Source organism: Acomys minous (genome assembly GCF_964271855.1).
Source record: "Acomys minous genome assembly, chromosome: 5".
NCBI classification, from domain to species: Eukaryota; Metazoa; Chordata; class Mammalia; order Rodentia; family Muridae; genus Acomys; species Acomys minous.
The window spans coordinates 14,354,674-14,367,844 of NC_140494.1; the positions used below are offsets into that span (position 1 = coordinate 14,354,674).

Here is a 13,171-nt window from a genome sequence, read left to right on the forward strand (position 1 = left end):
CCAAGCCCCTCGGCTGTACAGTAGGTCACAGGCTTCCCTTAAAAGGACTAAATGGAATCTCCCCCACATCTGGAGCAGAGATTAAGTCAAAATCCTGCATTCTGATTTCATTCTCGTCCTAACATTAAAAAATATTTGAAGACTAGGAACAACACACAGGGGAGTTTGGGGGTGGGGGGGGGCTCTTTGGATTCATAAATTACCTCTGTGAAGCTGAACATCAGACATGAATGTTTTTCCCACTAGTGCCTCCAACAGAAAATAAATGTATGCATCAAATTAATTATGTGAATGCAATCCACAGGAAGAAAAGGTGGGGGTAGGAGAAGGAACCTGTCTTTGCTATCTTTGCATCCGTCGTTCAGACAATCAGACTGAAGAAGCCAAAGGCGTTACGTGTGCCACCACCTCGTGCAAATGCACTTAGAACATTTGTTGTTGTTTAAAACGTTTACATTATTTATTTATTTATTTTGTGTGCCTGTGTGCATGGAGGCGTTGGTTTGAGGAGTGCCATGGTAGTGGTATGGAGGTCAGAGGACAACATTCAGGAATCAGTTTTCTCCTTCCACTGTCCAGTCCCGGGGATCGAACTCAAGTCTTCAGGCTTGCTGGCAAGTGCCTTTACCCACGGAGCCGTCTCACTGACCCTAGGACATTCATTTCTATGTCTGCCCTCAAGGGCAACTAAGTCATGTGTGATTTTACAACGCTTTCAAAAGACTCAAGGTCAGCCTCATCCACATCTGCCAAGCCTTTTCTAACCGAGGTGTCATTCCCACAGATGGTCCAAGTGGGCCACAGTTTTAACTTTCTGTGGCATTTTGTAATGGCTACCTCACCAGCTTACCCCCACCCCTACCCCCTTCACTTCATCTCCTCAAATCAGCTCATTTCCAGGGCAGAGAAAAACTATAAGTAATGGCTTTCCAGGATTTAAGGAATTTTTGTTTGCTTCTCTAGAACATAATTCTACACACACACACACACACACACACACACACACACACACATACACACACCACACCACACCACACACACATCACACCACACACATGTACACACGCGCGCGCGCGCACACACACACACACACACACACACACACACACATGCGCGCGCGCGCGCGCGCACACACACACACACACACACATCACACCACACACACATCACACCACACACATACACACACACACACACACACACACACACACACACACACACACACGCACGACTCCTGTCCTGGTTTTCTTGAAAGTAACATTCAGGTCCTCTGTGAGGATCCTAGGCTTAGCCCGATGCTAGCACATGCTGGAAACCAGCTTTTCTTTATTCATGGCTCAGTTTACCGAGAGTGATGGAAAAGAAAAGTTCTGTTTATTCTGACAAGCCTAATAGGAAGTGGGGGTGGGGTGCGAAGGGAAGAGGGATCTTATGCCACTAGAGAAAGAATTAGAACAGAGAGGCTTGGAGGACCGCGGCACTGGGGTCCTGGGCTGGAACCGTGGGCAGGGTCCTCCCACGCAGACGCACACTAAGAGGCAGTTAAAGAAAGCAGCGAGCCCACGTGGGAAAGTCCGAGTGCACAACAATCGGTCTTTGTTCATAATTGGTTCCATGTGTGCATTTGGAGTGAGCAGGAGGGTGAGCGAGAGGGGAGAGGCAGGGAGAGGGGGAGCCCCCTGGATAGCTTTGGAAAGGGGTTTTAGGTTACATATCATTTGTTCCCCTCCTCTCTTCCTGCATACACTCACTGGCCAGCTTCAAAGCAGACGGGAGCAGAGAATAAATCTGCACCGACATTCAGTTATTCACCCAAATAGGTAGGGTCTCTTGCTTTTCCAAAATGGCACTGGAAGTTGTCCCAGGTTTGAACAAAGGACAGATGCATTTCCAAACAGTTGTGTGTCCAGAGTTCCGGGGTTCTGTGCTTCCCAGTTTGTTCTGAGAGGATGAGTGGATGACTGCCTCTCCTGTGACCCCGGCCCCAGCAAAGCTCTTGAGAGCTGAATTTATTTATATTTCGGTAAATACAACTTCCTGTTTCCCAGGGGTATTAATGGGGGTTTCGCTGAAAACCTCGAGGCTTTGGCGGGATAGTTCAGACTGTAAAGGACACTTTGATGAACTAAGTGCAAATAAAACAGAAGCACATGCATTCAATTACAGTTAAACACGTATAGAAGGGAATGTTAATGGGAATCAAAATAACCCTGGGCCAGACTCCCCATGCATGGCAGCCCAGCACATTCCACCCCTCCCCAGTGTGACGGGGGGGGGGGGCGGGGCGGGGGGGCCAGAGGCACGGCACGCTTGCTGTAAGCAGAAGAGGCTCTCCCCACTAATGGAGCCTTCCCCAGTTCCTGTAGAATAAATGCCCACCTCTTCCTTATGGTCTCAAGGCTCTGACTAGTCAGCTTGCCCTGAAGTATCTGGTTGCCTATCCATAGAATTTTGAGACCTGTACATTTCAGGTTCCTTACCAATGTGACAGCGTCAGTATCTGTTATTTCTTCTCATTGTTAGAACACAAGTGTGTTTCCCAGGATGGGACAGGCGCTCGTACTGATAGGAGCACTTTAGCGGAAGAGACGGCGTGGATGCTAACTGAGTTGCTAGACAGTGGGCTGGGAGCTTTCCAAGGGCTATCTCGGTGAACCAAATGGCTTTCCATTATTTGTGTTTCACAGGTGAAGAAACCGAGAATAAGGTGACCAGAGCACACTGATGGACAGGTCAGAACTCAGGTGTAAACCGAAGTAATTGTGTGTAACTGCAGGGCCCAACTTGGCCTATTCCACAGGGTGCTTCGTCAGCTTCTAGCAGTTTCACAATCTAGAAAGAAGATTCTCCTAATAGGTTTACAGAGCAGCAGAAGCTGCATGCTTAGGGGACTGGTGGGATGGGCAGTTTCAAGGATCCCCGATGGGCTTACAGGGGAGTTGAAACTGCATGCTTAGCGGACTTGTAGGATGGGCAGTTTCAAGGATCCCCACATAGGCTTACAGGGGAGTTGAGGCTACATGCTTAGTGGACTGGTGGGATGGGCGGTTTCAAAGTCTCCGGATTTGCTGCTGCCATGTCACCTAGGCTTGACTCCAAGTCACAGAGAGCCCAAAAGAACTGGGGAAAGGGCAGTGAGACACTGCTTCAGGGACACAAAGAGGAGCTGAAAAAGAAGAGCTCAGAGACGGGGTCATCTATGGCAGGCCAAGGCCACATGGATGCCAACGTGGGTAGGTTACACGGGCACTGATGGAGCCAGCGGGGAGGATGAAGAAGAGTGACAGCTCCCAGTTCTTAACTGTCCTTTCCTGGCCAAGTGACAGGGAGAAGATAAACTGTCACAGGAGCTGAGACAAGGACAGCGAGGGGAAAGGTTCTGTGAAAGAGTGGGTCCACGGCCAGTGTTGACAACAGGCTAAGGGACGGACCCTGGGAAGCCAGGGATAGCTGGATGAGGCAAAGAGAAAGGGTGGGGAAGAAATGTGTCTCGGAGATTGCAGGTCTTCTCCAGGACACGGCAACCCTGGGTCACGTGCATCTGGGAGCACAGTCTAGAGGGTTCCTGGCAAGCTAGGGAAGATGCCACTGGGGGAGTGGCCCTCAGCGCTTCAGTCCCTCACGCTGCACTTACTGCCTCAAGGAGCAGAACACTCAGGCCGACGGAGGGTTTTGTTTGTTTACTTGGAACATTTCTTTCCAGTCCTGAGGAAAACATTTATGTGAAAGTCTGGACTGAAGCCACTCAGGGATGAAGGGAACTGCACTGCGGGAAAATCAGTGTTCTCCATGTGCCAAAGGCAGGCGCAGCGAATCAAAGCTGTATTCTAGGTCACTGGCAGCAGGAAGGAGGAGGATGGGGGCAATGGCTTGTGGGACATAAAGCAGTTTATGACATCACAGTTGGTGGAAAGAGACAGGAGAAAGGGAAGAACCCATCTGGTGTAGTGTATGCGTATACATTAATCTCTGTGTGTGTATGTGGTGTGTGTGTGTGTGTGTGTGTGTGTGTGTGTGTACATATGTGTTTGTGTTGATGTATAAGGGTGAATGTATGAGCAAGTATATATATCTGTGTTTGTATGTGCTTGTGTGTGGCTGTGAGTATATATATTTGTATATGTCTACATGTTTGTGTGTGTATGTGCTTGTCATATACAAACAGTTACATAACAAGAGACCCAAATCAGAGCTATGAGCACACTGGTTCATGCTACAAGCTACACTCAGGGCGACTGAGACACTGATGGAACCCTGGGATTGGTCACATGAATGTGGACTGGCCCCTGGCCCCACCCATCCCCACCCATTGTTTATTGCCCTGGAGGGACTGGTGGAGTTGGGAAGGGAGCATCCCAGAACCAGGCCTGAAACCTAAGTTGGCCTCATGTTCCAGGCTATTCAGGGTGGAAGAAAGAGGAAGAGAAAGGAGCGCCTTGCCATGGTGATGCTTACATGTAACCCTAGTACCCAAGGCTGAGGCAAAAGGATCATGAGTTCCAGGCTAGCTTGAGGTACTTAGTGAAATCCACTGACACAGGGAGCTGAGAGTGGGTCTTGGGGGACATCCTAGGTGCTCTGACATGGTATGGAGGGCGGGCAAAAATAAAACAAAACAAGCAAACAATCCAAAACAGGAGGCACTAGCTTGGGCTCCAGGCTGAGAGAGGCAACAGGGGTGACCAACTAAAAGACAGACGTTGGTAGTGTTGTCGGCTAGGGAAACCATTCTCAGCTGCAGGAGTGGGGAGAAAGTCAGTCTTTCAACACCCTCGGGGCACCTGTGATGAGCAAGTTGGGATTAAAAAAAAAAAAAAGGTCAGTTCCACAGAACTGGACAGCTCTAAGCAGGCAAAGATACCTGCTCCGGTTTTCCTTCTCCCTGCCTCATTCCCAGAAGGGCTGAGGGCTGGGGGGGATGCGCTGCTGTGGGATGACAGGAAAGGGGCCACAAGCATGTCCGGTTTCCAAACAAAGTGATGGCCCAAACTACTCTGAGCTGGGGTGGAGAAGCTGTAGCCAGGGGAGAAGCTTGGGTTGTAATTTTTGCCATGTTAGGAATTCTTTAAAATTTATTTATTTATTGTATATGAGTGCTCTAGCTGTAGAAGAGGGCATCGGATCACATTATAGATGGTTGTGAGCCACCATGCGGTTGCTGGGAATTGAACTCGGGACCTTTGGAAGAGCAGGAGGCACTCTTAACCACTAGTTCCTAGAGTCTGAAATGGGAGCTCTGGGAGAGAATCCCTGGGTTTCTTTAGCACCCCAGCCACATTCTTAGTCCTACCAAACTTAGCTGACTCAGATGGCCCCTGCCTTGTAGTATTAGTACACACTACCTGGTGGGTGTAGACTGTTAAGAAAGAGTCCGGAAGTGAGGTCAAAGGTAAAGTATACCCCCTCCCAAGACAGGACCAATACATCACATAACACTCCTGGGGCTGTGGGAAACTCCTCAGATCAGTGTGGCCATTGTGTTTCCTTTGGTTTTAATTGAGGTCTGGTCTCACACACCTGCCTTTGAACAGAGCGTATCCCCGTGTCGTGTGGAAGGTGCTGCAGGAAGAAGTGTGGTTGCTTTGAGTGGAGAGACACAATTTCCTTTCTCCTGGATCCCATCCCCCTTTGGCGGCTCCTCACTTTCTCTTCTTTCTCTTTCCCTCTCCTCCCCTCACTAGTTGGCTGAATTCCACATTTCATTTAGCACCTACTCTTCCTTGAGATACTATACAAAGAAGGGAAGGGATCTGGGGTGCACTTGCCCAGTTTGACTCCAGGTGTGATGCTCAATGTGGAGGCCAGCTTTCTTCTGAGATGACACTGTGACTGTCTTGCATACACCACCCCTGACTCTAGGATGTGGGCCTTGGGCCTGCCCAAACCAAGGTTGTCATGTCCTCTCATTGCCTGCCTTTCCCCAGTCAGCCTTCAGGTGCCTTAGTGAGTGTCTGATGAAATAGCACAGCCCCTTTAGCTGGCACATTCTATTGCAGGGATGCTCTTTAATGTCTTTTCAAATAGGTACCGTTCTTTCCCTGGATAACGATGAAGCAACGGAGGCACAGAGAAGTAGAGTCGCTTGGCCACAGTCATGCTGTCACTGGCTCCCTAGCCACTGTGTCACTGCTGTGTATCACACACTGGCCACATTTTCCTGTAGCCTTGTGGGCCTCACTGTCCATCTTCCTGTCTCCCTGTGTATTTCTCTAGAATCCTGCATCTTCTCAGGGACTTCCTCACAGGCTAACCCCACTGAGCCACCTATCCAAGTAGTAAGAAACAAAAACAAAAACAAAAACAAAAACAAAACCTCAAAACCAAAACAAACAATCTTCTCAGCCTTTTGAAAACTCGTGTTTTGTATGTTTCAGTTCAATGATGGGAGGAGAATATTAATTCACCCCCCCAAAAAAGGCTCCTGGTCCCATCAACTCAAAGGCATGCCTCCTATCACAGTGGAAATAGACCCCGCCCTCTTTCAGGCTGGAGAGGAAGATATGTGTGTGCCATCGGAAAACCTGGAGATAAGCAGCTGTCATCGAATCTCCTGAGATCTTCAAAGCTATGGTCAAGCTGTAGAGATGTGGAGAATATTAATGCTTGGCAAGGAGGAGTCATCACTATCCTGTCTGAGCATGCCTTGAGGCCATTGGCCTGCTGGCAGTATGGTTTACATTTTTGCTCATGAGGTCTTGTTCACAAGCAGTGGTGTGTGTGTGTGTGTGTGTGTCCTTGTTTATGAGAAGGTATGTGCATGCTACATGAATATGCACATGTGTTTATATCAGTGCATGTGTGTACATGCATGTGGAGGCCAAAGAGCAAGCTCACCTATCGTTTCTCAGGTATCATACACCTTGGATTTTTGGCAGTCTCTCATTGGCCTGAAGATTGCAACTAGGTTAGTCTGGCTGGCCAATGAACTCCAGGCAACTGTCTGTTTCCACTTCCCCACTGCTTGGATTATAAGTGCACATCACCATGCCTGGCTTTTGTTCATGTTTACCTACTGAGCTCTCTCTCTAGCCCCAGCAGGAGGGTTTCATTCTTCTGTATGAAAGGTTTTCACGCCTTGCTTTGATATGATTGGCCCCCACCAGAACTCGACTTGCTCTTGCCAGCTAGAGGCCACTCCAAACACTCAGAGGCTCAGCTTGAGCTGCTGGCCATTCTGCATGGCGGGAATAGCTTACTGCACATGCTCTTAAGAGTGATGTCATCTCCTGGTCCCAGGGAATCAATACTATTACTAGGATGCCTGTGTGATTGAGCAGGTAATAAGCTGACCTGTGGGGCTGGCTCTGCAGATGAGCTTTCCAGATTGTTTTGCAAAGCCCTTTTTCATGTTCTGTCAGCTATGGATGGATTTTGATAACTAGCATTGATCTGCCATGTTTATGAAGTGCACTTTGCACAGGGTAAACTGTGTAATTACACCTGGAATGGCAAAATAAATAATGCCCTTATCTGTGGTATTGACTTCCTAGAATTAGCTGGATATATATGGTGCACTTCTACGCAGGGCCAGTACATGCTGGTGTTTTACTTTCAATAGGCTTGGCTCCTTCCTTTCAGGCACATGAGATGCTTAGCTAAGTGCTGGGTGGCAAATGACCAACTCTTAAACCTGTTTCTCATTTGTATGCTTACTTTTTTTTTCCTAAGCAGAGAACGTGAACATGTAATTTTCATCTACAGACTGAATCTCCATAGTTGAAACGATCCTAGTGCTGGAAAAGAGAGTGGGGCCTTTCTTTGATGGTGTCTGATTCCTCTGTCTCTCATGCCCAGGGGACATGTCAGCACCACTCACACACCAGTCTTATGTTTTCCCAACAGGGAGGGAGAAAGCAACTTGAATTTGTTAGAACTTCATGCCGTGGGAACGTGGTTTATCTTGAGTGTGCTCTGGACACCCACTAACCAGTAAGTCAAAATGTCAAAGGGCGTCCTAGTACAAGTTCATGGCCAGAGTCGTTAAAATACCTTCAATGGAGCAATTCTTAGAGGCAAGCGAGGATGAACAGAGGATTCTGTTATTGTTTTCTTGGCCTGCACCACTCTGTTTGCATTTTAAGCCTCTACAACATAAAGAAAAGTTGTGAAAATTGCATGAGATACCGAGTCACGTGTGTGAGAACAAGGGTGGTAAGGAATGACACCAAGGGGCTGGACAGATGGCTCAGTGCTGTGTGCAATCATGAGGAGCTGAGTTTGAATCTCCAGGACCCATGTAAAAAAGTGGACACAGGGGAATCCTTAGAGGCTTTCTGGACAGCTGGCTAAGCATACACAATAAAAACTAACAGAAATATGCTTTAAACAATGTGGAAGGGGAGTAGCAACACACAAGGCTGACCTCTGACCTCTGTGTATTTGCTGTGGCATGTGTGTGCCTGTACTCACACACATATACACACATACAATACATACATCACACACACTCACAAGAAATGAGTCTAAGGCCATATTATCACTTGCATACTACAGGACCTCTGTGCTGGGTAGTTTTCTGCCCCCTTGGCACAAGCTAGAGTCATTTGGAAAGAAGAAAGCTCCACTGAGAAGCTGCCTCCACCAGATTGGCCTGTGGGTAGTAACTCTATGGGGTATTTTCTTCATTGATGAATGATGTGAGAAAGCCCAGCTCACAGTGGGTAGGGCCAGTTCTGGGCAGGTGGCCCTGAATTGTATAAGAAATCAGGCTGAGAACTGGGCGTCTACAACTACACAGAGAAACTTTGTCTCAAAAAACCAAAAGAGAGAGAGAGAGCGAGAGAGTGAGAGAAGATATCAGGCCAAGGAGCAAGTTAGTAAGCAGCATTCCTGCATGCCTTCTGTTTCACTTCCTGCCCTGAGTTCTTGGCTTCTTTCAGTGATGGACTTATAAGCTCTTAAGTGAAATAACCCTTTTGTCCCTAAGTTGCTTTTAGTCATGGTGCTTTATATTAGCAATCAAAACCAAACCTAGGACGACCTCATTCTATGAGCAAAAGGATTTCATTACAACTTACTTCTAGCAATGGAGTGATACCAGTTCGGAGGGGCTGATTAACAAAGAATGAATGAAGGTCAACAGAGTAGTCACAAGGTTATTGTAGTGGTTCAAATGGTAAAGATGACCCTCTTCTATAGCCCTTTAACCAAGGAGACAAGAGAAAGGATGCTAATATCTGCTGTGATGGATGCATAGGAGAAGGGGGACATCTGAGAAAATGGTGCAGAGTGGCTCTGGACACGCTGAGTTTCTGGTACTTGGGTGCTTTGAGATGGAGTTTAAGAGAGGAGTCAAAGCTGAAAGTGTCAATGTCACTTGAGCAACCGCTAGACAAGTCCTATTATTAAACACACAGGACAGTCATTCAGTGACAGGTAGATTTGCTTCTTGTGAACACTGGAGAAAGAAAAAGTCCCCTTTTTCTAAGAAAAGAGGAACTGGTCACAGGAGAGATAGACAGGGGGCTGGTAGGATGTTTGACAAGAGAAGCATCAAGACAGCTATATAAAAGACCAAGAAAGGAGCTCATCTAATTGATGAGAGATGGAGAGTTCCAGAAAGGATGCACCCCACCTCAGAAATGGAAGTGAATTTAGTATATAATAAAGTTTCTAAATGGATACAAGTCATATAACTCTATTGAAAAATCTTATAGGAAAATGGCAGATGAGAATATAAGGTAATTATTAACTCCAGGAAAAACATAAAGTTGTAAAAATCCACCAGGATATGTAATTATAGCACACCCTATTTCTCAGGTATAAACAATATTTTGTTAGCATAATAAAGACAGGTTTTACATTAAACTGCAATATCAGAAGACAGGGAAAGGGAGAAATGTGTGTGTGTGTGTGTGTGTGTGTGTGTGTGTGTGTGTAGGAATGTAACAAGAGTTAAAACCCTCAGACTGAGGAGATGGCTTAGTAAGTAGAATATTTATCTTGACAGCATGAGGACTGATGCTCAATCCCAGGAGCCAGCCTAAGTTACATTTTGATTTTAAAAGAAGTGGGGAGGTGAGTACAGGTTCCTTGGTATTCAGTGGTCAACCAGCCTAGCCTACTTCATGAGCTCTAGACCAATGAGAGACCAACACATGCACGTGCTCACGTATGGTTGCGCATCCACACATATATGTGCACCTCCATACACATGAACACAGATACACTAAGTGTGAAATCCTCATCACTGAGGGTGTTGGCTTAACATCTCAAATTTAGGTATCTAAGACATTAGTATATAAATGTATATGGTAATTTGAGTAAGAATGCGCCCCCACAGGGGCATATATTTGAATGGCTAGTTACCAGGAAGTGGAACTGTTTAAAAAGATTAGAAGGATTAAGAGGTGTGGCCTTGCTGGGGTAGGAATAGCCTTGTTGAAGGACCATGCACACTGCCATGCTCCCTGCCGTGATGACAACGAACTACTAACCACTGTAACTGCAGGCAAACCCCCAATTAAATGTTTTCTTAATGAGTTTTTTTTGGGTTTTTTTGTTTGTTTGTTTGTTTTTTAGTTTTTTTTGGTTTTTTTGTTTTGTTTCGTTTTGGTTTTTTTGGGTCATGGAGTCCCTTCACAGCAATAGAGCAGGGACTAAGGCAACATATTATTGAGAAAACTACAGTCAACCACCAGATATAACGTTTGGAAGAACATGGCTCCCCTGGGGAGAGGGAACTCAGAGGTTGGAAGGAAGGGATTGGAACCTGGGGTATTTCCTCATAAGCCTTCAAGTATTCTTCAACTTTTGTGTTCATGAAAATTGCCATGCACATATGTTGATAAAAATCAAAGTGAAATTGCAAACAGAAGGAGCAATGTCACAGCAGACTCACGCCAGATAAAAAGTCAGCGCAATGGGAAAATAATGAGAAGGTCGCGGATGGTCCTGAGAATGCGCACATGGAATGCTAGCAGCAGAGTGGGGAGCTGGGGGCCTCTGCCTGCTTTTGACAGGACAGATTCAAGTGCAGATAGCCAGGCTATTTAATTCAACAAAGAATGTTTCAAGACATCTGCTTGGCTTCCTGTTGTCCTTTTCTTCAGTTTGTGTTGGGTGCCCTTGGTCTGTGGGGAGGTCTTGGAATGTCCCTGCAAGGCAGGGCCTCTGAGCTATGCCTACTGGAGATGAGAGATGAGCGGCAAGAAACTTGCTTCTCATCTTCTGAAACGAGAGGAGGAGGATGGACTGACAATTGGAAGCAGGACACACACAACAGGAAATTCTATACTTGCCATTCTTTTAAAATACTTATTTCCAATAAAAAAAAGTACGCGTGTACATGTGTGGGGTGTGTGCATGTGTGAGTGCAGTTGCCCTTGGACGCCAGAGGAGGACATCAGATCCCATGGAACTGGAGGCATAGGGGGCTGTGAGCTGCCTGGTGTGATGTGGGCGCTGGCAACTGAACCCAGCGGCACAGCCGCAGCTAGAGAAGCCCCAAGTGGTGACGAGGTATGGGACGAAAGATGTGCTAGACCCCCTTATCTCATCTTACAGAGCCTTACATTTCCACAAAGCACACCTACCCCAATGTCCCTTGGTAATCCTGGAAAAGAGGTGTCAACATAGAAACAACTGTTCTGGAGACTCATGGGATGGCATCCTAATGAGCATGCGCAAAGAGACAGTGGGATGCATCCTAATGAGCATGCGCAAAGCCTTAGCGGACCAGGACACTGACGCAAATACTCGTTCTAGACAATCAGATTCACTGGGGGAAAGCCTGTGGTTTCTAGCCAGGTTGAAAGAGAAAATGTTAGCCTACAGATGTCAAGTCACCTTCTCATTTATTTACGATATTAATCTTCTCAATTCCTATGAATTGTCAGACATACTTCCCCGTTATTCCTGGGCAATTGATCTATTTTCCCAGGCAGTTGATCTAAAAGGGCAGCCAGGGGATTAGAGCAATGGCTCAGCAGTTAACATTCAGTGCTCTTCCAGAAGAGCTAGATTCATTTCCCAGCACCCTCTTTGTGGCTCACAACCGTCTGTAACTGCAGTTGCAGGGCATTTGATGCCCTCTTCTGACCTCCTCAGGCAAAAGGAATACATGTGGTATACAGACAAAATAACAAAAGCGGGAGATAATTGCTTGGCTTGGAAACAAGACCATGGGAGCATAGAGGGAACAGAAAGGAAATTAGGGAGGACAAGGCAACAAGGGGGGTACATTAATGTCCTTGGAGTATTTAATTTTTTTTTCTGGTTAATTTCATTCCCTATGAGCCAATCATCCTTTGCTCCCCTGTCCCCCCATCCCCAAGCCCCCAGCACCGCTGCCAGACTTCCGGCAGAGGTGGCCAGGCCAAGCGGATTGGCCATCAAAGCTGGTTTCCTGCCTTGCTGTCTAGTGTACACCCCACAAACTCACGTCCCTGGATTAGACACGCAGCAGGACCCTTTCCATTGTTCATCACGTTCTCCGCCTTCAGGCTTGCTTCCCTAGGCCATGACTACGATCAGAAAGGATTCAAGTCACTCAGCTTCCTACTCTCTCCTCAGAGAAAGCCCCTCTGGGAATCCCACCAGCATGAAGTTGCCTCTCCATTTGAAGATAAATTATAAATATAATAATAATGATAATAATAATAATAATAATAATAATAATGATAATGATAATGATAATAATAATAATAATAATAATAATGATAATAATAACATGCTCCAGACTCTCCTGTCTGCCAAAATACACCATTCATTGTAAAGTTCCTAAAAGGGTCCCAGTGACGTATAGTCAAAAAGCGCCAATCCTCCGGAGCCCTTTCCTTATTCTAAACACAGACCGGTGCTGCGCCCTCACAGCATGCACTGCAGCCACCTTCCCTGGCAGAGCAACTGTTGTTCTTGGAAAGAGTGCACCACCCACACCTTCCAGCTGCATTGCCACCTGCAAGACTGAGCTTCTGCCATCCCTGCTAGTCATCAGTAACCCAGAGAGAGAGCAGACCTGCGCCCTACAGGAAGCCCAGACCATGTGCAAGGAGCCTCTGTGGCTGGTCTGGGGGAACGACTAATTGCATTGCTAAAATCACTGCAGAAAGAGGTGTGTGTGTGTGTGTGTGTGTGTGTGTGTGTGTGTGTGTGTGTGTCCCTGTCAGCTGCTGCTTTCTTTAGAGGAAAGCAAATCAAACCAAACAGCTTCATCTTATCAAATCAATTC

The 13,171-nt window shown here is 46.8% G+C and overlaps 1 protein-coding gene across 4 annotated transcripts in view; it reads right to left on the minus strand.

The window, feature by feature from the left end:
- The window catches only part of FRMD4A (FERM domain containing 4A), a 586,135-nt gene that overhangs the window by 304,909 nt on the left and 268,055 nt on the right, over positions 1–13,171 (minus strand). The gene's annotated exons all lie outside the window — the stretch shown is intronic.